Below are 24,537 nucleotides of genomic sequence, written 5' to 3' on the forward strand. Positions count from 1 at the left end.
CAATCTTTTCCATAATTTCATCGACTTTTTCAACGATAGGTCGACCAGAGCGAGGTGCATCCTTCACATCGAAATTTCCAGAACTGAAGCGAGCGAACCATTGTTGTGCTACATGAACTGATACAGCATCGTCTCCGTAAACTTCATAAATTTATTTGGTGACTTGCGTGGCATGAATTTTCTCATTATTTTCACTCATTTTTGAACAGCTGTAACCTCTTTCAACTTCCCACAATTTAATTTTTTTTGATTAAATGAAGCTTAAAATCTCACCTTTCCAACACTATTATAGTAATGACACAATCTGATTGGTAGCACGGGAGATATACGACTGCAACGACATCTATAGACAAAATACGAAAAGACTTTTTCGACTACTCCATATTATTCAACTTTACGGCGAGACCAGGAATATAAACTGAAGAAGTCCACTCAATTGCTGATATGTAAGAATTTAGCTGTGTTGTGACCCGATTCTAAGTCGCCACGCCCATATTTTGATATATAAAGTAGGTCGTGTGAATTTCCATTTAGTTATATTCTGTGTATATTAAGTTTGCCCAGAATTTTAAGGCACACAGAAGAAAACTTCGGATATCTTATAAATCGATCTGAAAATTTGCAGGCAAGAAACTACGCATTTGTCGGAACGGCTTCTTTCGGACTCCTATAACATATAGCCGCCGTACAAATTGATGGATCAAAACCAAGTCCCTATTTGGACAGTTTTTTTATTTGACAAGATATCTTCATGAAAATTAGCGCGGATTACTGTCCGAGGTAACGGTACAATCTCTGAAGAAATTGTTAAGAGCGGACCACTATAGCATATAGCTGCCATACAAACACCGATCAAAAACAAGTTCTTGTGTGGAAACATTTCTACTTCTGATTTGATATTTATAGCTTCGATTTTTTTCGAAGAATACCTTTGTATGGAAGGCAATTGGTTCCATTGTCGGATCGTTTTTATCCATTCCTCGGATCCATAATTTCGTGAAAAAGTCATGCGTTGCAATCACCCATTCGGTACTCAAAAAAATGTGTAACTATTTTGATCTCATGCAAGTTTGTTGCTGAGTGCTGCGTGAGTTTTTCTGTCACGCAATGAAACACGCAGCTGCTCTGAGCAACCTTGTACTGCTTTAACGGAATGCTCAAACTCATTTCTTCCCATCAATTGGAAACACAATTTCATATTAAAGTTTGTCAACTGCACGCTTTACCACACCCCCCCTCACCTTGCCCCCGCCACCCCACTCGTTCACTCTCCTCAACAATAGCGCGGCGGCAGATTAAATGCCAACATGAAAATTAGTGGACAATCATTTTGGCAGATTTGACTGCGTACTGGTGTTGTATTTGTTGTTGCGTTGGTTTTTTTTGTTGCATTAGTTTTTGTTGTTTTCGCAATATTTGCATGCAATGCATTGCATTTTTGTCGTACACCCGTAATTATATTTTACAAGTTTCTACACGACAACAACAAACAAAAATAGAAAATAAATAAATAACCAGCAACAACAACAGTCGCAAGTACAACAACACCAACAACCGAAGCGTACATGTGCAATGAGTAAAAATTTATAATAAAATGGCAGCCGCAGCTGTTTGCTGCAGTTTTTCCTTTTTGCTATTGTTGTTGTTGTTATTATAATTGTCAAATTACCGTCACAATTGCATTGCAATGGCAAAGTGGCAAATCACATTTTCACAATTGTGGAAATCGAAATTAAAACGAAACAATAAACAATTTTGCACAACAACAAAAAAAAAACAACAAGAAAAAATTGTAGAAAAAGACAAAAGTGCAAGTGCAAATTGAAAAAAAAAGAAAATTAGCAGAAAAACTCAAGATTGAAAACGCTTCAAATCGCATTGCCAGCACGTTCAGAGTCGCTTGCGCACATGTGTGTGTGTGTGTGTGTGCAATTGTCGCCAGCGCTGCATTTCCGCCTGCAATGCGGGTGCTTCACAGCGCACGCTTGTATCAGCTGGGGCAATCGCTCAGCTCGTGTTGCTGGTTTTCGCTTTGCTTTGGCCGCACTTCACGCCAATTTGCTGGCCATTTTCGTTCTCAGCGCCATTTTTTGTGCCACTGCGCACAGCACGCTGACACAATTTCCACGTGACCTTCAGCGACAATTACGCAAGTCGAGAATGAAATCGCGCATTCTTCTGGCTTTGCACTTTGCCAAGTCTCGGCTGTTATTTATCGGTCGTGTCTTACAGAAACCTTAAACCTTAAAAAGTGTCGCGACGCGGAGTAGTAAATGAAAAAGTTACAAATTTACTCAATTAATGTTTTCGGAAATCTGTTATGTCAGAAAAAAGGCGTTTAGGCAGCTCCTTGCAGAAAACTCCTTTAAGCCTCCCTCCTAGCTTCGACCCATTCGTAAAAAATCTCACTGCACCTCTTCTCCAGCGACTTTTCCCTATCAACATCTGCCTCGTCGGTATGTGATCAGAGAAAAGCCGCCACGAGTGGCCTCTGCGATGCAGGGATCCAAGTTTTTAGGAATGTAGTTGAAGGAACAGAGAATCTCGACGTCCTTTCGCATACTCAGCTTCCCATAGTTTAGAGCTTACTTCATAGTTCGTAGCGTACCCGAGAAGCAGATCAAAGGTGCTTTCTGAACATGTTAATGACTTGAATAAAGTTTCCTAAAGCTAAAACACTATTTTTGGTGATAGTACCCATCTTTTCCCTATAGCTTCTCTACAGCAATATAACACAGCATAGGCTTCCCAACTCTCTCCTTAGGAACAATTTAGCGAGTTCAAATATTCTTTTATAGTTTTGTCAGAATCGTGCCAAAACTTAAAAATCTTTACTTTTGGGAAAAGGAAGCAAGACATGTTTCTAATTAAATCCGCTTCAAAAATATGCAAAAACAAAAGCTATTCCTTCAAATAGCGAAGGTAGAGGACCATCTTAAGCATGCTTTAGTCAAGTCGCACACCGCATTTCGAATCTAGGACAAGCACCTACCAAAAGTGGTCCGTTTGAGTCTCAGCGGCCGGCGTTAAAGTCAAATTAAATTATATTAAAAAATACGTTAAAATTATATTATTTTTAAAGGAAAGGCTGTGCAAATAACTGCTCCGCATTACGCCGCCGAAACGCAAACAAATTTCATAAAACGAAGAAGAAGCTCTGCTTTTTATATAAAAAGTATACGATCCTGTATGCAACAATAAAAGTGAGGGAGAGAAAAAAGAATGCAAGAAGCGTTAACCGCGTTGTTTTTATTGACAATTCCAACGGCAACAACACGAATGCAAGCTTTGCCGAGCAATGGCCGCAATTAAATCGAAAGCGAACAGGTTCACTCGGGTATCTTGACTGCGCCTATGTGTGTCTGTGTGCGGATAACGAAATTGTTTGTAATGAACTGTAGCTTGCGCTGAAAAATTGTCTGTTAATAAGGTAAGCACAGCAACAACAACAAACGAAGAAATTAAATGCTTGACAACGCACTTTTAATGAACATAATATTTGTTGTTTGTACGAATACATATATATGTACATGTGTGTGTGTATTTTCTCCAGTCACAGAAATTGTCGCAAGTGCATATATTTTTAAACAAATTTAAACAAAAGGTGTCTTGTTCTGTTGGATCCTCGAATATATATATTTATATATTTATTTAAGTCTATTGACTTGCGCTGCTTCCGGCGGAAGAAGTGTGACTTTCATTTGTTACTTTGTTTTTATTAGTATGTATGTATGTAGTGCAAATTCCATAACTCGAAGCTCTCCATAACTCGAACTCTTGAGTTGGCAATAGAAGTCAATTTTTGTACAAATTTCTTCCATAACTCGAAGTCTCTCTAACTCGAAGTTGTTTTGTGGATTATGGTGATTCGAGTTAGGGAAGTTCTATTGTATTCCATTTGTAATGCTGCAGGCCTTACATTTCATTGGCAAAAGCAGCGAACCATTATGATGGCTGCTCCACATTTGGCTGGATGTAAGGTGTAGGTGTGAAGTCTAGAGAGCTTATACATACAAACGAACCACTAGCTCGTTAAAACCTACCTACCAGAAGAACGTAATTGCTGAATATTCATGTGAACTTTCCAATTGCAACCACAATACTCCTACTTTTACCATAATTTGTGAATCGTTGTCGGATGTGACTTATGCTATAAGTTATTCATGATTAATCCAGCGAAGCGCTAAATAAGATTAAGTCCTTACACTCGGTCTTTCTTCGACCTCGTGAAACAAAAAGCATTTTGACAGATTCTGACCCTTCTTTATCCAAATAAAATAATAAGTTTTCTGCAACTAAAAAGCTAAACATTCCGTAATATTTCAGTCACGCCTGGTGTCTGTTGGGTAACGCAAAGTCACCTGAATAACTCCTCATATAATCACTCAGATCAGCAAACGTCAACTACAACATTTTATTGTTGTTTTTGCTAGCAATGGCAGTCATTTCGCTATTGCTTGCTAACTCCAACAAAAACTACAAAAATCGTTTTTGCAATTGATGACATGACAAATGTTGTATTTCTCCACACACACATACACACTCACACTTGCTTGCACACTACAACGGCGCAGCAGGAAGAGACTTCAAAGTCGTTTAATAATTTTAGGTTAGCAGAAGCGAATTAGCTTTGCATTCGGCGTTTCATTTCGATTGCTCGTATTTTGCTGGGAATTTGCACCTTCCCCTACTTCTAGAATTACATACAGCCAACGACGAAATTTGTCATAAATAAATATATGTATTCAAAAAAAAAATTTTCAGTATGAAATTCTCTCGTTCTTCATTCATTTCTCATTCGCTGACTAAGCGTAAAACACGTAAAATTTTTTTTGTGAAATACAAAGTGAGTAGTAGATTTCATTTCCCTTTGTCTAATTTTGTTGTGCTGTGTAGTATGCAAAAAGATTAGCAACAAAAGTGACAAAGAGTGCCCTCATATATTCCTTATAGTTTTTTTTTTATTATTTTTCTATTGACCTCAGTGCTATCTGCGGTTTCCTTCGATATATTTAAAATCATTCTTGTAAATGATCATTTTATTAGATTCTCGCTATCAATTTTGTCGCTAGTTGGCGGCCGAGCGATAAATCGGGCTATAAGTCGATTGCCAACTTTCAGCTCAAGAACGGTTCAGTGAAAAGAACATCAGAAACAAACATATTCGCACAAACCTAACGGTTATAAAATATAAATCTGAATGAAATATTTTTTATGAAGAAATTATAATCGAAAAAGGGAGTAATTCATTTCACGGCTCCTTTATTACCTCAAAATTCCTGAAGCAATTTCAAGTTGCCAGCCTCCTGAAATATACAGTTGTCAATGTTTCGAGAATTTATGTCGATCTAATAATGACTCGAGAATAATGTGCCCATTTCACCAATTATGGGCGACTCTTTTCCGAATTCGAACTCGCCACTATCAGTTAAATCACCGGTTAAGTACCAAATAGCGCTACCAGAGATTTGTGTTAAAGTTCCAATAAGTTTCTTAAGGCTGAAGTTAACAAAACTTTAAATATTTAACCAAAATTCTAGTGTCCAATGTAGTGGAGTTTCGGTAGTCGTATTGTTCGTACCTTTTGAAGCTCCTAGGAGGCGGTTCCTTTCCAAGCAGTCGACTGAAATTCCCTTTGGTAGTTGCGGGAGTTTCAAGATGTAGAAGTTAAACGGCAACGGGAGAGGACACCACCCTCGAAATAGTACGGCTGGTTGATGACCGCTCAAGTAGTTCATAGTCTACCTCTTCAGTCCTGGAGGGAGCGTAGATTGATTAACTGTGCGAAAGGCTTTTGAGAAGTCCAACGTTACGAGGATTGTCCTTTCGCAGGTTTGAGTCCATGAACTATTTGTGCGTTTATGACGTTAAGTGCTGTGGTGGTGCTGTGCACATTTCGGAAGCCATGCTGGTGGTTGGCTAGGCTCAGGTGTTGCGTAAAGGTCGGGACCTTCACTACTGGGGAGAGGAGAGTTATCGGACGATAGGACTTCCTTTTATTGGCGAGTTTCTCAGGTTTCAGAAGTGGACATCGGATATTTGAAGAGTGGTCAGTGACAGTTTGAGGTACCTTGTAAGGTAGCTTACTCCCGTCGAGCCTAGATGCTTTAACATCAGCATGTTAATTCCATCAGGGCCAATGGATTTGAACGATGCCTTGTGGATGACACACAGAACCTCCACATCGGTGAAAGTAAGTGGTGCACAGTCGTTTGGCATTTTACGCAGCCTCGGGTAACACATCGTTTGACTTTGTCTACCGTAGAGTGCAGTGTAAATTACCGGCTAAAAAAGCTCGGGCACTTTTTCGGGTTCGAAGAGGTATGGTCATTGAATTGGATTTCAACTCGGTCATCATGTCTCTTCGGATTAGACAAAGCTTTGACAGTAGTCCAGAGCTTACTCACATCGGTGGAAAGGTTGCAGGACTTCAGGTCTATATCCATTTTGTCCCCTTGTGTTGATTTACCATTTGCTGAATCTCCAAATTGAGATCCCTTATTTGGGGATTATAGGGATCGGCATGGCGTAAGGTGTCGCGCTCATTAGCTAAAACAGCTGGTTGGGCTGGGAAATGAAGCGAGCCGTAGCTGCTGCGATCACCTAGCGGAATTGACGTTCGCCAACGATAATCAACTGAAGATCAACACGTCAATAAAATAAAGGAATTGGTGCTTGAGAATCGACTATTGAAAGATCATTTGGTCCTAAGAAAAGTGAAAGCATGATTGGTTCCAAAATTACTAATTTTTTTAGAAAAACAGAGTCGAGTTAAAGTTTGTGAAACAATGCTTTCCGACTACCAAGTCATGAAATGTATTCTTATTTGCGAATAGTCTTGGATCTATGCTAACGACGCGGAAACAGACAATCAATCAGCCGAATATCGTGGCAAAAGTGAGCCGAAGTCGAAGAAACTACGTCAAAGCTGGTCAAAAATCAATGTTATGGTGACGGTTTTCTTCGATTATCGAGGTGTGGTGCACTTCGAATTCCTTCCGACCCGCCAAACTGTCAACAAGGAATACTATTTGAGTGTTATGCGTCGTTTGCACGAAGCTATTCTTGAAAAGATGCCGGATGGGCCGCCAACTCTTGAACAAAGTCTTACTGTTTCTTGCTCACAGTAGTACATCCATCCACATTTAAATATTTGTTTAGCTACTAAGAACATTTTCACACATCGTCTGCCTGGACCACCATGTGCTCTGCTAGTTTTATTAATCTGTGGAACAATTTCTAAATTCGACATCAATAACTTGTGAAGCAGCGAGACAGTTTGCAGTTGGCGACTGAATGCTCCACTTCGGTGACGAGTTTGACGGTTGATTTCATGCAAATTTTCGTATCGTTTCAACATTTCAAAATACTTTTTCCTCCTTTGATTTGTTGTTTTCGTAAACATTTGTCAGTTTTTTTTGTGAATTCTTTCTTTCCCATTCAGTCTCTCAACTTTTTAGCGATAAAGTGTTAAATGATTTAGCTTCAGCATCGTGACGTTCAAACTTTACACTTTACTGTTATGTGTGTGTGTGTGATGTGCTTTCGTCGGTGTGTGTATGTGAGTTTGGGCCCTTGTGTCGGTTTCTGTTTACTTCCTCATTTTGTCTACTTGAGTACCACCAAACGATGCATACACAATTACATATTTACCTTTATGTACCTACGAGTATGTGCTTCAGTCAGAACTGTATGTACTTCATTTCGTGGGGAACACGGAGTTCATGTCATATGCATATTTGGACTATACATAGTAGTTTAAGCATTTGTGAACACTCTTCTTTTTAACCTTGCTCAATTTTTTATTTAACTGAGTCTAGTAGGTAACTAGTATCCACTTTGTACATTTTGTAACTAGTTGGTAACTAGTTGCTAATTCATACATACTGTTATTTTCAGCATAGTGCCTTATTTTTAACCATACACAGTCTATCTAGTAACTAGTGCTTAACCAGTTGCTTATGCAGTTGAGCTCTGCAGCGCATACCTGAACACAGATACATGTTTTTGAGTACAAATCGTGTATGTACGTCGATCGAACGTGTGCAAATAGCAGAAAAATGAAATAAATGTCCAAACTATCCAGCTGAAGAAATTAAATATTTATCGTCGTGGCAGTTCGTTAGCATACATATGTTTCTCGCGCTTGTTACAAATGCCAATGGGTGTACCCATCTTCATACATAGTATGTATGTGTGGTATGTATGCATGTGTGTGCGTACGTCGTCGTATCAACTGTTATTCGACATAAATACATTGTTATAACTGCGCAAACACTCATCTACAATTCTATAACTGATCGTCGTTCATTCTTCTCAGCGCTTCGGCGAGTGCAGCGGATCGATCGGCTTCCATGTTGGCTTCCTGCTCCGTTTAATGTAAATATTTGGTGACTTAATCAAGTCTTCGTTTATTTGAACAATTGCACGTTGGGTCTGCAGTTATTTATGTATTTGGTGCAGCTTATTTTCTCATGACTGCTTAAGATCCAAATCTTCACATTGAAAAAAAGTGTATTAAACCACTTTTTAATTTCAGTTTTAAGTAAGAAAGGTCTTATGTATAAAACATTGAATGCATTAAACAACATTTATGTGAATGTATATAAGTATGTATAAGTTCAAGTCAGTCGTTAATAAATACTCAAATAAATAGTAGCACCAGTCTTCGATGTGCCAAGCGTTACTCTCCAGCGAATCGAACAAACTATACCAGATGTGCAAACCAGCGGTCAACACTTTTGGTGCTACCCTATTCTAAACTGTCTCCCGGCGCACGGCAACAGTGTTATGGTTTCTTCTCAGCAGAGAAAATTGACATTAAAAAATGTTGCTGAAACCTTTTTTTTGGTTTTCTATAAATTTTCATAACTGATTGAAGCTCTTTTGCTTTAAAATTACTAAAAAAAAATTTGTAGTTTTATTTGCCATTTGAACCATTCACAATAGTAAAACTGATCTAAAATATGCAAAATAAAACTTAGTAGGACTGGATAAGACATCCACATATTCTGTTGTACGAATTCAGCTCGATAACTTTCTTGTTGCTTTTTCGTTAAATTTTTTTGACAAGAGAGCAGAAGCGGGCGAAAAAATGGCGAATCGAAGACAGCTAGTATTTAGTCGTTAAATGTCTTTCGATTTGGTATAAATGGCAATTTGAACACCTTCCACTCAACTCAATGTATAATGTGGGAGGAGGACCAGTGCGCTTAGTGAATGAACATAATGACAGCGGCAGCCAGGCGGGATTTGTTGATGAGGCTGTGTAGAGGCTACCATTTAGGTCTTTGGATTTTTGAAATGTCTAGTTTACTTGGATTATGCGCAAAATATCAGTAGATCTTAGTATTTTTTATATTTGTTTTATATATTTATTTTTGCCTATCGTGTTGACTCGGATCATCTGATATAAGGTTTCCTCTAATGTTCTATGTTCGCTAATGCTCTGATCGCACAAAAAATGTGTGTAAAGTCATCTGAATATTGAAAGACGATTTTTTAATTTTCTGAGGTGGATAGGTTACTATTCTGATCGGTTCGATTCTCCATGTAACGTTTTACATTAGGCTCGATCCATTATGTTGGCCACAGCTACGTTTCAGATGGTCCCTCCGTTGAGTCCAATGTGAGATGGCTCGTTTGAGCATTTCGACTAGTAACTGGCGAATTGCATGTGTGATGTTTTGTTTCACGGCCTGAATCGAAGCGGGATTGCGCATAGAATTTAGACTTTACATATCCCCATAGGATGACGGTATGATATCACACAATCTTGGTGGCCAATCAATTGGCCGAAAACGTGAAATTATGTGCTCACTGAAGTGTTTTCTCAATAAATCCATTGATTGATACGATGTTTGGTAAGTGGCGCCGTCTTGTTGAAACCAAATGTCGTCATTCACCGTCATCATTTTTGAAGAAATATGGACCTATGATTCCATCGGCTTACAAACCACACCAAACCGTCGTTTTTTCTGATCGAAATAGCAGTTCTCGAATCTCGTTAAGTTTGCTCTTCGTCCTAAGTGCGGTAATTTTTTTTTACATTCATATTGAGCCAGAAATGGACCTCATCGTTGAACAAATTTTGGCTCGAAAATTTCGGATCTTTTTGGATTTTGTCGAGCTGCTTCAGTTCTTGTACAAGTCGTTCCATACGTTAGTCCAAGTTGCTGTGAACGGCTAAGAATCGAATCTCCACGGTCTTTGGGTATACTCTCAGCTATGGCTGCTATATTTTCTTCACTGCGTGCGGGTCGTAGTCGATTCGGTCGAATATTATCCAATAATGAGTCCCGGGTCTCAGGATTGGTGCTGGTGTTGCGAATAGTACGGTCAGTAGGCCGATTATGTTGACCATAAATTGAGAAAATCGCACGAAACACATTCTTTACAAAACCTGAGTTTTCGTAATAATGTTGAACGATTTGTAAACTTTGTTCAGGCGTAAGTCTTTCCATGATGAAATGCCTAACAATGCTGATTAAAAATAGCAATGATAGAAAGCTTGACATGATTCAAGCGTGATCTGTCAAAAAAAGGCTATTGAAAAAAGTTCCTCTTGGATCACCCGTCATAACCCTTTATTGGTATTGACAGACGGTTGCATTAATCCGGATTAATATAGGAGTTAGTGAAGATAACTCCGTTGGTAACTCCCATTTAATACTCAAAATTGTAGAGAGTGCAGCATGTTCGTTGGCAACATTGTTAAAAATGACCAATTTCACTCTATTGTGAATGAAAAACAAGTACCACTGACAGCTGTTTTTAAAATTTTCAATAATAAAACAAGAAGTTTTATGTTATGATGCAGTTTTAAAAATAACGTATTGATATGTTTCGGCCAACAACCGCAATGTGTATCTTTTATCCATTTTCATTGCAAATATTATAAAAATGACAATCAGCTGTTTACGAGAGTTTCAAACTCGTATAGCTGCCGTCTGTCCCCTACAAATTTGGATCTTATTAAGTGCGCAGTTAATCCGGATTAACGTTGTCAAGGCTATAAGTCTCTTATTAATTTTGTTCCCATTATGACGAATGTTGCTTTTATTGCCTAAAATCCAAAATTAGCAGACATGGTCATCACAATTATCAAACCTCAAAAAAAATTCATTGAAATAACCGAAGTTTATGTTGAAAATGGTCTATATATAAAAATCTAGTGATGCTAGTTCCTTTTATTTACATGAATTCAAGAGAATTTTTTTATAAAAACGAAAAATGCAGGAAATACAATATTTAACCGCTTGGCAGTGACGCACTACATTAGCATTTAACGCATTGGCCTCCGCTATGAGAGACGAACGCAGCTGAGCGTGCCATTCTGTTATCGGCTTGTGAAAGCCAGCACATTTGCGCACCCAAATACGCAAAAGTAACAGAAATTACTGCTCGGTGGTGCGTTTTCAAGCGTTTTCGGTGATTTCAATTTATCGCGTTGGCTGCGGAGCGACAATCATAGCTTCGCTGATAACGAGAAAGCGTTTAGGCAATAAAAAATATAAAAAAATAATTTGAACGCATGTTGCTCTGCCTGTTTATGCCGCTAAGGAAATATAACACAGCTAGACATAAACAAACAAGCCCACACACACACGCACACGCACTTGCGCAATCCTATGCCAATAAGAAGTCGAGGTGTTGTGCGGCCCGCATGGAGATCCATCACCGCTGCAATCAAACAGTGCGTGCGCTGCATGTGTGCGTGTGTGTGTTGGTGACAAAAAGGTGCTCATTGTATTGCCTGTTGCGCTGCGTTGCGCCGCGATCGACGTTACGCGCACCTGAGGCCGGCTGAAGCGACCAGGCACATCCAGCGCTGAGCGATCAGTTGGCAAACGAGCAACAAGCGGCTAACGGCGACCGAATAGTGTGTGCAAACAAATGAGCGGAGTGGAGTGGGCAAACAAAATGCGAGAGAATAAACACATTTTCGGTGTGTGCGTGTGTGAGCGGAGCGTCAGCGCTTCGCTTTGTAGTCTTGTTTTTCAAGTAAAAGTACAAAATTATTTAAAAACGTTATAAATGAAAACTAAATAGTCAACCTTTTATCTTTTTTTTTTATAAATGTGTACATTTGTAGTTTTGTTGTTGTAGTTCTTGCTGCACTCAAGTGTAAATAAAGCGGGAATTTGTGGATGCGTTTTAGTAACGCTTGTTGTTGGTTATGTTTCTGTATGGCCACAAGTCGGACGTAGAGAAAATGTGACTGGAATGCTCTGACAACGATGCCATTTGTTGCATAAAATCGTGGAGCTGCTGTTTCATATAGCGAACTGTCACTTCAAACATTAGTTAGCTTCTCTGTAATGGATCCAGGTTATTTGAAGTTCTAAAAAAATAAGCTGCACATCTTTTCAGAGACCGATGATATTGATTTAATATGTCATAAAGAAACAGCACATTTCAAACTACCTTGTCGTTCTGGTGGTCTGATGGGTCTTCAATATGTACTTACTGCTTTCACAGTTTCGTAATGGGCGCTTCCTTCAACCACTCTCCAACTTAAGTCTTTTCCTTCAATTTAATGTATCCATGCAGTCCTTCTCACAATTATTGCTTCCAGCAAGTTAGCCTTTGAGCTCATTAAGTATGTCAAAGACCCATTTCTGTCGGAATACATTGAACTTATCATCCGACTTTGTCGTAAAAGTAACCAAAGCTTAGTACCGTTCCTGCTGGGGTGCTTTCGCAGAAATCATATCATCCCTGCTGTCACCTGCTTGCAGCGAAACCGCCTTCTAGGCGCATCAAGAAGTCATTCCTCAACTACGTCGACGACATCAAACAATACGCGACCAAACTTCGGAGGCAACTAACTTTCCACTGCCATTCACAGTGGAGCCATCAACACCTTCACCGATTTCCTTTCAGTGAATGGCGTACTTGGAGTCAAACCACCAACCATTGCAGACGATGGGCTCGAGTTGCCGCGAGAAGCGAGAGTGACTCTTGCGCAGCTTCGTTCTGGATACTGTAGCAGGTTAATTTATCCAGAATAGACCTCGAGATATCTAATATATGTATGTCCCGCGTGCAATGAGTCTCCGCATGACACTGGCCACCTCCTTGCATGCCCCACTAACCGCACTCATCTGACATCCCTCTCCTTTTGCTCCGACCCCATCGAAACCGCATGTTTCTTGTGCCTACGTTGGATGACATCGACGACAACTTAGCTAGTCCTTTCCATCCTAACGGGGATTAGGTACCCGTTACAACGACAACCATTCCCACGACAGTCGGGTCTACGTAGCCAGAACGGACCCGGATTTTTTATCCCTCTAATGACTATAAACTCGGCAGAATTCTGCACTACAACAACAAAAGATCCCAGATGTTGCGGCGTGGTTGCATGAAGCTATAACAACTATTACCTGCATAATATTTTACCCCTATTTTAATGCTGCTGAATATTATTAGAGGGTTTCCCAGCTGAGCCCGGAACGTTTCCAGATAAAAATTAACTTTGAACAGTCGAAATATGTGAAAATGTTCTTGCGCTCCGCAGATCTGACTCTATGATTCAAGGGTCGTAAAAGTATATATTTAACAGTTGTGGTGGGGATTTTACTCGTCGATATTAAACCGACTAACGCATTTGAAATGTACCTGGTTATGTAGAACGTGGTAAGTTGACTCGCGTTCTGCTCACCGCCGACGTTAGTTCTAAACGTTGCTGCATTCATAGCAACAGTTCTAATGACAGCAATAGTAAAAACAACAGCAACACAAAAAACGATAACAAAACCACGACGTCAACTGCAGTTGTATTCGTGTACCAATGCGATCGCAGTCGACGACGTTCATAAACGTTATGACGTCTTCGTCGTGGTGGTGGCGGTGCTGGTGTTTGTGTTGTTGTCGTTGCTGTTGCCGCAGCGCCAGATATCGGCTATAGCTGTGACGGTGGCGTTTGGTGGCTGGCGCGTCGGGTTCACAATGTGACACGGCGTAACTCCCCTGCCATTCGTAGATCAGTTGCCGGGCCGATCGCACGGCTCACTACCAGACTCGAACTTGTGGTGTGTGCGCATAAAATAAGTTAAACTTTTCCCCAACCGTTTGTGTGGTATTTGAGCAACGTTAGAGCCGCGTTTTAGTTGACTGCAAAGTGCATTCAAGCGAACTGCTTGCGTTTGTCGGCTCCGTACGATCGTCCGGCGCGATCGCTGATCGCATTGCAAAGTACAACGCGCGCTTTGTTTTTTCAGCAACAAAAGTAGAGTTCGCAAATATAAATAATATTGCGCTCAAGTAAAAATAGAACGCGTGAAATAAAGTTTATAATTACAAGGTAAAAAGAAGGCAAAAACGAGAACTTTACAGTCGTTTTTTCAACATACAAAAGGAGGCGTATCCAAACAGACACACAGGCACACAGGGTTGCTTGCGGCGTCGAGTGTGTTGAGTGCATTGCGATTGTCGACATTTGTGCGCCGAAACTGCAACGCCGCGCAACTTTCGGCAACTGCTGAATGGACAGTTTTCTTTTCGTGCAGAAAATACAAAAATTAAACGAGAATCCAAAGTGAAAATGAGCAAAAAACGAAAGCCAAGAACTTGTGCACATTGGACCGCAAAACGCGCTGACCGAGCGCTTGTCCCAAGCCGCCGCGACGTCATCTGGGTTCAACGGGTAGCAGCCGCATTCAGAGGTGCTTACTTTTCTTTTATTCACTCACTTAATTGCTATATCTTATTTATATTACACACACACACACACATATGTACTTACATGCATTAGCACTTACATAAACCGCTGGGAAAATGAACTCTTACCGTTACGTAAAGTCATTCGCGCAAACACTTGATGTTGGCAGCAGCCGCCCAGTCAAACTGTTCAGAACTGACCGAGTCCACGCACCGAAAAAAGAAAAGAAAAAGCAAAACACACAACAGCGAAAAAAAGTGAAATGCAAAAACGGTTTTTATCGGTCAAAGAAGCAAAGTTTGAAGCTGCGCTTTTGCTCTCTGATCTGACACTTTTAATTTCATTTGAGACTTGTGTGTGTTTGCAGTTAATGTGACGGCGCATTAACTGTCATGCATGTACTTGTGTGTGTCGGTGCTGCTGTGAGTGATTCGTATAGTATATGTTTGTGTGTGTGTTTGTGTAATTACTAATTCTTACAAATTAATTCTGATTATTTGCAAAAAGTACTCATCCAACCAGTTCGTCTGTTTTGAGCGGCGATCGTCGATCGTCGAATTTACTCATAAATATTTATTAGAGAAAGTAAGTTTAAGCTGCGCGGTAGGGGGTGGTGTGGCGCATCCCTGGCTATATCAAATACTGTGCCAATAGAATGACTTTTTCGTAGCAATTAGCTGAATGATATTCATTTTATTATTTGAAAGCAGTAAAAAATTGGAATCATAAATATTTTGGTTTTCCAAGCTATTATAGCCTTAAATTAGCCTTGAATTTTATAATTTTTTTTTTTAATGCTTTGAGCTTCTGAAGAAGTAACACTGAACTTGTATATTCTAGGATTAAAAAATAATGATAATGAGTAACCAGCCCTCTTTTTTACGCTCTCGTCTCAGTTCACTCTACTTTTTGTTCGTATCGTCCTGATATTGTGTGGAATGAATGACTTGTAGCTGAATGAAAGAAAGCTAATTATTAACTAATCTTTATATTTTTCAATGAAACTCAAAAATTTTGGGTGGAAAATTTCTACAAGCGACTCTTGGACTTAGCAACTGAACTCCATCTGGTATCGCAAAGGACCAAACTGGTCTATGCGTGGCTTATTGGCCTACCAGATTAACCTAACCTATTTAAAGCTGATAAACTGACAAGAAAAAGTACTCTAGCTCCGCTATTAGTAGAATGGTAAGGTGTCAGTGCTACCCTCTCCTCGTGTGTTCTACTAAAGGATAGCTGGGCTTCACCAGCTTGACCATCGCTGGGCTACTATCCGCCTTTTGCCCAAAAATTGATCGTAAAAGATCCAGTGAGCCTTTTCCTCAGCAACGCTAGCTTCTCCCTAGTTGTAAAGGTTCTAAACGGCCATTGGCATCGGCAGCCATGCTGTAAGGTTGAGAATCTTACCGAAAGACTAGGTGGAAACATCTCTGCGCTTTCTTCTTCCTTCCCGCGTATGGGAGTTTAAAACTCAAACGCTTGAGAAGTCACATCATCAGATATCCCACCGAACTAGAGGAAATACAAATTAAATATTAATTACATGGGTTTCCTTGGATAAAAAAACAGCATTTTTTCAAAAAAATTTTCCTCATTGGTAAAATATTTTAAACCCGGCCATTGCGACGCCAGGGTGCGCGGGTGCATTTTTTTCCGGAGGCCCCTCGGAAAAAAGATGCACCCGCCTTAGCGGGATAAATCCTTACAGAATCATCTAAAGTGAAAAAGTGTTTTAGGTAAAACCTTAACTTAGAATTTGGACGAAGGAACAAACACTGAAAATTGGAATTCTGGTAGACATTTTTACAAAAAAAAAATAAAATTTCAGTGAAAATTTCGCGACATTTTTGTTTTTTTTAAAGTTTTAATGAAAGAAATTGATTTGATTGAACTGAAATTGTATCTCAAAAAATAAAATTTCATGATAATCGGTTGAGTAGTTCTCAAAAAATCTTACCAACCGACCTCAAAAAAACCCATTTTCAAGAAATTTAAAGACGTCGCAGTTAGTCTAGCTAGCCACGGGCGCACAAGTTCTCAAGGCTGTATCTCCGAAACTATTACTCACCTTAACTTAACCTCAAAATTTAGGACAATATTCTAGAAGTGTCGTAGAGTTTAATAAAATATTCAAAAAATTCGATTTTTGAAACCCGTAAACCCATGTAACCCCTTAAAAGGCTATACCAGTGTAACCGATGAAAAATTAGCCAATTTTTTTTAAAGAAATGTTTCGGAGTTCTTTGGACATAATAAGGTATATTTTCAGCTATATTTTAAGATTCTTTTTTACGTGCTGATGATGATTCCGACCGAATGAGTAACTGAAACAAAAAAGTTCAGAAAGGTTATTAAAGTTGAAGGTATTTCCTATAGAATGACCTACGATTTTGGAAAAATATCAAAAATTAACAAAATGGCGTAGTTCAAAAAAAAAGTTTCGTTTTTTTGGGTAAAAACTTGCCGTTTTTTTAACCAATCAAAAAGATCGTAGGCCATTGTATAATAAATATATTCAATAATGCTCAGTTTCAATTTGAAGTCGATCGGTAAATTTCTCGTTGACTTCGAAAACTATAAAATAAACGACCATGCCGATTTCTAAGGATATTTTTGAAAATATAAAAATTGAAAAAGCAAAAAAATATTTTTTTTTGAAATTGTCACACTGGTGTAACCCCTTAAAGATATTTCAGATATTTCCTTAATTTTTTCAATTAATGAATTGTGGAGAAAAATTTATTAATTGACTCATGTTTGAACACATTTTGATTTATTAGGACATTTCGCTAATAACTAAGGCGGTGTTGAAAATAAAGTAGCGTTTTCATATATTTTATATTTTTGCTTGATACCAGGGTTGCATCGTTTAGGCTACTTTTTCATACATTTTTGGTTTCCTCAGTCTTTTATATTACTTTTATATATTATACATTATTTATATATTATATTTTATTCTTAATTGTTTGCCTGATATTTGATTTCGTATTGACCTTGAAGAAGTTAGCCGAGTTTGCTCGCACGCGCATAAAAGTCGTAAAATTCATTCCACTTTTTTTTAGCTTACAACGGCTTGCATTTAACATTTACAACAAATTTTTTGCTTTAACCGCACACTCACACACGTACCCCGTATTGAAGTGAGTGCACTCGGCGACTCTTGGCAAGATTTGCAAACTCGCCTGGTTCCTTTCGAACAGCGCGAAGAACCGCTTGAGCAAACTCGTTTGGGAACAACGCTTTTGTTCTAGTAAATAAATCTAATTAACAGCAGCAGGCAGCGGTCATACATCTTATTAATTTATTTTAATATAATAAAATTTTATAAATTATTAAATAAATTGATGTATTATATTCTCCAGCCAGCGGCAGGCAAGCAAGTCTGTTGCTAGCTAGCAACTAAAGGTTTTTCGCGCCGCTTTTCATGCATTGTAAGTGTGTACGTGGGTATGTGTGCATGTGTGCATGTACTGTTGTAAATGCCGGTTGAGCAGGTGTACAAATTGCGCTGACTTGCATGTCTTTACGCCTAATTAGAAGATTTAGCTACACACACACACATGTACACCCTGTATATGTGTTTGAATAAGTCGGAGTTTGGAAATTTGTGTGAACGAAATAATTAGACGGCAAATTGTCGAGATCCGCAGGCTCAATGTGGCACTTTGGGGCGCGTGGGCGGCGGGGGGCGGTGGGGCTATGTAGCACACTTGGCAACAAAAGCACATTTTCGCTCCTGCAATGACATTGGCAGACCACAAAATGGGCGGCGCTTAAAGTTTATGCAATTTTTATTACAACGAAATTTATTTATTTCGCGTTGGGATGAAAAAACCGGCTGCCGGCTGTCCCCTGCACTTCCACTGAAATAAATCAATTGAGTAATAGTTTAAGTTTAATAACATGCATATGGAGGCATTTATAGAAAAATAATTAAATATAAATTTTTTTCATAATAAGCATTACTGTGTGTGTGTGTGTGTTGGGCGATTATTATAATAGTTGCTGCACATATACAGGGTGTGTCATCTTCTATGTCGGCATGTAATAGTTGAGTAACTTTAACATTTACCAACCGATTTATTGTTTGGACGTGCTGCAGAAACCCCAATTCAACGCAAAGCAAACCTTGAATGGCTTTTTTCTGTAATATAGCTCCAATATAAAATAATAATATATTGACGCTTTGCATGGAAAATGGTCGTGCGGTTCTGTGAACTCAACGTGCATATCGACAAGGCTCGTTGATAAACAAAATGACAGCATTTCTGGAAAATAATCCATGCGAGTTAATATTTCTTGAAGAAAAAGTTTTCAAATTTCTTTTAGAAATAAAGCGGGGCATTTGTTGTAAATTTTAACGCTAGAAAAGGTCTTAGTGGCAGTTTATCATTCATATAAAAAATTTCTAAAAATCTGTTGTCAAAAGCATATCACTCAGTTTGCCACGATTTAACTTTTTTGACTGCTTTTTGTGGAGATATTTGAAAAGAAAGAGTACGTCAGCCTTTCGCTGGCCATTGATGACCTCCTTGATGTATAAATAATATTATAATATCTCAATTTTATAAAGCTGTCCTTCTTTTCAAAGTTAGTACTAGGCGCTTTAACATACCGGCATGAAATATGGCACACCCTATTGAAATATATAATTACCTCTTATTGCGGAAAATAATAATCAGTGAGTTTTTGTTGTATTTTGCTATAATAATATGACATACAATAAATCTAGCCACAAACAGATAAAACACCAATTTCGAAAAACACATGAAGTGCCCTTAACTTTTGCTATTTTTTTGTTATTTTTGCTAAACTGAAAGCTTTCTTTGTTTTTATCATAAATTGAAATGGAAAAAAAAACTTGAAATTGCCTATAAAATATAATTGCTCTGCTTATCGTTAATGAACTCTTACCTGTTTCTATATCTGTCTTTTGATAAACGTTCACTTATTTTTATTTGTGCTTTTAAGAGAGGTCTAACTTTTGTTAGTGATATACGAGTACATATACCATATTTTGAAAGCAAAACATTAGAGACAGGTTTGTTAGGCAAAATCTACTATTAAAAGTTTGCGGATGCATATAACTATAAGTCTATGGAAATCCTGTAGAAATCTAGGCGAAGGAAATGGCTTTAATTTGAATTTTTTTTGGAACAAAGCTGCCACTTATCCAAAAAAATAAAATTGCGAATTTCAAAATTGCTGCAGAAGTTATTCATTTTATATAGTAAATTAAAAAACCGAAAACTAAGAGTGCCTTATATTTGTTGTAGTAATATCTACATATATCTTTATATATAAAAATTACGTGTCACGTTGTTTGTCCGCGATGAACTTCTAAACTGCTGAACCGATTTTAGCAAAATTTAGCACACTGTGTCCAGTTCGAACCAACTTAGAAGATAGGACAGTGAAAACAATCCATAAATAAAAAAAATACTGAAAACTCTATTAAATGGCCGCTCTATTAAGTGGGCATTTTCATTAACCATACACATTGGCCGGTCCCACATTTTGTTGATGTTTATAAAGTACAATTTATTAAGCGGACAACTTAAGCAGTCTTAAATTCGTTATTTTTTTAAATGAAATTTATTTGTAAGAACATATTCTAAATGAAACCTCAAGTACATACAATCCTTTGCATGCTTAAAACGACAAAAAAGTTTTCGCCTTTATTCGTAAATAAAATTTTTACTGTATTGATAAGTTTATTATGTGGATGGGTCCCCTAGTCTATTATATACATTATTTTCTATTTCGAATAAAAGTTTCCACCATTTTTATAGAGCTTAGGCAAGGCAAAGGCTACCAACTTGCTTAGAGCGAGTTTCTGCAATATTTTTAGATTTTACATTACATAGATTTAGTTTACATGACTATATGTATATAGAAATAGCCTAGGAGTTTTGAAATCGCCTGAAGAGGACAGACAACTATTAGACACACCGAAACTGCATGGTCCGTTGATTACCATACTTGTTACTTTAGTAGATTGGCATGGATAAAAAATTGTTACTGAAAACCAAGGAGAAAATATCTCATACTAAGACTTGAGATCTCGAGAACGATATAGCTTTAGATCGGTAACCATATCACTAAGAACAATATTTTATAATTTATCTAAAAAATTTTGCGATAAACTCAAGCAGAATTCATGACCAGCGTCTGCCAAAATAATTTAGCTTTTTTTTGAATTTTCTGAAAGAGCCATGAGTTTGCCAGTTCAGACTTTAGCTAAAACCGTAAACGAGACCTGCTTTTTTCGTCAGCTTTATCACTTTCAAACCAAGTTTCGGCTTTGTAAGTACCCTTTGAAATGTTTCCCGTTCTTATTTGCTGCCTAAAGTGCTAATGTGTGTACTGTACCAGTACCAGAGTGTTCGAAAATCCACGCTTTCATTTAGCTGCCGCCATTACACTCCAAATGCAAACACTTTTATTTTATACACTTTTTATATTGCTTGTTTGTTTGCTTTCCCGACCCTATTTTTTCGGGAGAGTACATAGATAAGATTGCGTCGTCGTCTGTTGCCTGTTGCCTGTTGCTTTTGCTTTCGCGATAAGATAAGCTACACTTTTATAGATTGGATATTTTCGTCGAAATGGCGACTCTTTGCATTTAAGTACACATACACTCGCGTATATGTATCGAGATAGAGAGTATGATTGCTTGGCTGTATTTCCAGGTATGCAACGCCACATTTTTCTTAATTAAATATTTACTCATAGGCTGTTTTGTCGTGCTGTTATTAATACATGCTCGGATCCAGTGGAAAGCTATGTACACATGTATGTATATGTGTGTGTGTAACAGCGGTATGAGTCAAGTGATTACCGTTTGGTACGCTCGATGTCGGCCATTTTGAAGATAACATTTAGACTGATTCACACCAACCACTACCAATGCAATGCACGTTTATATGTGTGTGTGTGTATTGTAAATATGTGTTTAATCTGCTCAAATGTGCTGGGTTTAGGGTGTCGAAACTAACATTATAGCAACGGGTTTGGCTAATTGTACACCCAAACGTGCCTGCGAACTCAAAAAATAAAAAAAAAAATAAAACAAAAAAAAAACACTTGTAGCACTCCAACATCATGACTGTACATATCTATGTACATGGAGATACTTGTATATTCATGTGTGTATATATGGAGTACAATTCCCACCGTTCAATCAACGCAGGTGCGCCCGAGAACTCCAGCCATACTGTATAATAATAATTTTACATTTCCTCAGCCCACTCCACGCTGTTTTCACAATTCTCAAGTATAATTTATGGCTGGAATTCGCTTATCTATTTTCACGCAAATATCGAAAGTGTTTGTCATCGAACATCGTGATTATGACAGCTCTCCGATAGGCTCACGCTTCAATCAACTGGCACTTTACCACGCTCTGATAGCGATGGTTCCTAGAAATAGGTCTAAAATGTTTATTAGAGCTACACCAAGAACAATCAAGTGGCACTCTTTAAAGATTATTTCGTAAAAAAAAATTGACAATTTACATTTGAAGTCTTCGTGTGTCCGAAAGCAGGGCGACTTACAGTTAATTACGTATTTAGTTATTAATTTATCTATAACTCTAAGATAATAAGTGTTATATATATAGCGCATGGCTTACAATTTAATGATAATGACATGAGTCAAAATGATATTTATACATATAAAGATTTTTTTTTTATTTTTATACTTTTCATAAAATTTTATGACACATTTCGCAAGAGTATGTGCAAAGTGCATTTCTAACGGGACTTGCAGTCTAAATACAAGTTTATAGCCAAGTTATTTTCTTCCCAATTAGCGGGAACAAAATAAACAAGCAAAAAAATTACGATCTTGAATTTTTTTTTTTTTTGTAGTTATAATGACCTCTAATGAACCCAATATGTATGTACCCTTTTGATCCACCATTTTTTGCAATTTTTCCGCTAGAGACATTATTCCATCAGTGTAAAACTTTTCTGGTTTCTCGGCGAAAAACTGCGACAAATAATTTTCACAGGCTTCTCTTGAAGCTAACTTTACTCCATTAAGGGAGTTCTGCATTGACCGAAACAAATGGTAGTTCAATAGCTCTCCCAAATTTTGCCGAGTTATTAAAGATGTGTGTGGTCTGGCGTTGTCCTAATGGAAGACGAAGCTCTTTCTGTTGATCAGTCAAAAAACGGTCGCTTTTTTCGATTGCTTGCTTCAATTACATCAGTTGTTGACAGTAAAATGTAGAATCAATCGTTCGACCAGGCCGGAACAGCTCATAGGGGTTGAATCCTTTTCAATCCCTCCAAACACTGAGCATAACCTTTCGAGGCATCAATCCTGGCCATTTGTTCAGCTTCACCACGTTTGGACCATAACTTTTTCGCACATTATTGTTGTATTTGATTCTCTTTTCGTCTCCTGTTACCATTCGTTTCAGAAATGTTTCGATTCCATTTCGTTTCAGCAAAGAATGGTAGACGTTAATTCGGTCCATTAAATTTTTCACAGACAATTCATGTGGTACCCAATCGTCTAGTTTTTTTATAGCCTGCCTTTTTTAAATGGATGAAAACCGTTTGATGACGAATGTTAAGTTCCTTAGTGATGTCATGGCTGCTTATGTGAAGGTCCTGGTCAATTTTCTCTATAATTTCATCGACTTTTTCGACGATGGGTTGACCAGAGCGAGGTGCATCTTTCACATCGAAATTTCCAGAACGGAAGGGAAGCCCAATATATTCTCTTCCACCCCCAAATGTAGGGGGTATTGCCTACAATTAGGCACATTATGTTAATTTAATAATAAAATATATAAATAAAATAAATTAAGCACTTATGACATAAATAGTACTCTGAAATCCGAAACTGCTTTAATATTCAACTCAGGAACTCAATTTTGCTTCAAAAATATGCTTACCAATTTGCTTGCTGCTTGTTTTACCATAACTGTATTTGCATTTATCGCTTCTTCACTGCTCTTCTTATCGCGAAACTTATTTGATATTAAAGATTCCTTGATTTTGTTGTTATTACTGTTTTTTAACTGCATGCAAGCTTTATAGATGCCGCCCAATCTTTACCTTTCGCCTTATCTGCAGCAATATTTGCCAACGCTACGCCGCACCCTCGCTGCGCTTCGGCCTAAGTCAAGCAATGCAGCGTCCAACACACCCACAAGTGTCAACGGCATCTGCAATTGCAACATTTTTCATTATGAGCCAGTGACCAACGATCGCACTGTTCCTTTAATGGCGATCGCTTGCGCTGATAATCTTATCAACGCCGCAACGCGCCAGTCGGCGCAAGCATCTTTGCCGTTGTTGCATGTACACATGTGTGTGTGTGGGTCTGTAAATACAAATATTTGCCTTGTAGTTCTGCACATTTCTATTATTAATTTTGCGCATTCGTGTCTGTTGAAGCCCAATCGAAAAAGCCGTCATCGCCGCTTGTTTGCTACAACAAATTGCTGGCTTGACTTTGGCAAAGCGGCCGCCGAGGCAGGTGCGCAATTGATTTCGATCTTGAATTTAATTTCGCTTCAAGTATTATAATAATATTAAAGTGCTATTTGTGAAAAATATGCTTTTAGCTTACAATGGCCCCCAAACTGCAGTCAGCGCTCAGCTGGCGCCAGCTGTTCAAGCTGTCACGGCCGTTTTGTGGCGCAGTCTTATCTATTTCTGACATTTACGCTGTGGAACTTCCTTTTTAAAAGCTGACAATTTAATTCTGTAATTGCCTTCAGACCAAGCTTTGTTAGATAGAGTCTTGTTTATTGCAGCATGTCTTGGGAACAAGCGCAACATTGAGTTTGAGAGGCAGGCTTGGCCGCGATTTTGGTCGTAATTGCCAAGATCTGTCCTGTAATTCATTTGTTA

The 24,537-nt window shown here is 38.3% G+C and overlaps 1 protein-coding gene across 2 annotated transcripts in view; it reads left to right on the top strand.

The window, feature by feature from the left end:
- Positions 1–24,537, top strand: part of LOC120773624 (thyroid receptor-interacting protein 11) — a 52,697-nt gene that overhangs the window by 8,538 nt on the left and 19,622 nt on the right. The window contains exon 1 of one of the 2 annotated variants that reach the window (XM_040102629.1): positions 13,998–14,669. The exons of the other annotated variant lie outside the window; for it this stretch is intronic. The gene's annotated coding sequence lies outside the window, so the exon portion shown is untranslated. Of the gene's footprint in view, positions 1–13,997; positions 14,670–24,537 lie in introns of those variants that run through there. 2 annotated transcript variants of the gene reach the window in all.

This window comes from Bactrocera tryoni, chromosome 4, assembly GCF_016617805.1.
Source record: "Bactrocera tryoni isolate S06 chromosome 4, CSIRO_BtryS06_freeze2, whole genome shotgun sequence".
Classification (NCBI taxonomy): Eukaryota; Metazoa; Arthropoda; class Insecta; order Diptera; family Tephritidae; genus Bactrocera; species Bactrocera tryoni.